The sequence below is a fragment of the Trichechus manatus genome, unplaced genomic scaffold (genome assembly GCF_000243295.1).
Source record: "Trichechus manatus latirostris isolate Lorelei unplaced genomic scaffold, TriManLat1.0 scaffold00057, whole genome shotgun sequence".
In the NCBI taxonomy this organism is placed as follows: Eukaryota; Metazoa; Chordata; class Mammalia; order Sirenia; family Trichechidae; genus Trichechus; species Trichechus manatus.
In genome coordinates, this window is record NW_004443993.1 from 5,676,344 (window position 1) to 5,677,379 (window position 1,036).

The 1,036-nt window shown below is 48.5% G+C and overlaps 1 protein-coding gene across 1 annotated transcript in view; it reads right to left on the reverse strand.

Annotated features, from left to right (window-relative positions):
* The window catches only part of FCER2 (Fc epsilon receptor II), an 8,362-nt gene extending 7,555 nt beyond the window's left edge, over positions 1-807 (reverse strand). Inside the window, exon 1 of the mRNA XM_023733109.1 lies at positions 656-807. The gene's annotated coding sequence lies outside the window, so the exon portion shown is untranslated. The remainder of the gene's footprint in view (positions 1-655) is intronic.
* Positions 808-1,036: the final 229 nt, after the last annotated feature.

Genomic DNA, 1,036 nt, shown 5'->3' on the forward strand with positions numbered 1-1,036 from the left:
ACAGACACATAGATACACACGTTCACATGCAGACACACGATCACACAGACACACATGTGCACACACATTCCCACGCACGCGGTCACACACATGTACACAGACACTTGTGTACGCACAGTCAAATGCAGATACGCAGACACACACGTGCACACAAATTCATATGCACACAGTCACACACACATTTCCACAGACACTTGTGTACATATATTCACACGCAGACACCCAGTCACACACACACACGTGCACACACATTCACATGCACAGAGTCACACATGCACACATTCACAAGACATGTGTACACATATTCACATACACCGTCACACAAGACACAGTCACTCACACGCACAGGTACACAGCCACATATGTGCACACACATTCACATACGTGCACGCACATTTACATACACAGACACGGACACACACATTCACAGACTCACATACATGCACATTCACACACAGACACACATGCACACCCATTCACTTGCACAGCCACACACGTGCACACACATTCACAGACATGCTCACACACATTTACACAAGACACACATTTATACGTTTACGCACATCCACACAATCACACACATTCACACACACGGATGTTCACACACAGAGGCACAGCCTCACATGTGTGCATACACACTTCCACACTGACTCACATGAGTTTTGAGCCTTTTGCTCTCCTTCTGGCCAGGTGGGGCCAAGTGGACAAGTGGGCAGGGGCCACAGCAGTCAGGATGCTGCTGGCCGCGGTGAGGAGTTTAAACAGGAGAGATACTTTCTTCTGAAAGTCAGCCCACCAACCGCTTCTATTCTCAGAGTCCTAATTATGGGCTTGCCCCCGGATGACTGCATGACACACATGACCTGGTCTCTTCCCCATAACCTTGGAAAGTCCATACTATTATTATCTCCATTTCTCAGGTAAGCAAACTGAGGCTGAGAAAGGCCAAGCCAAGCTTCTGAAGTGCTGGAGGAGGTAAGGGGTAGAGTTGGGATTTAAACCAAGGCGACCGTGGACTAGCTTGTCATGCCACCAT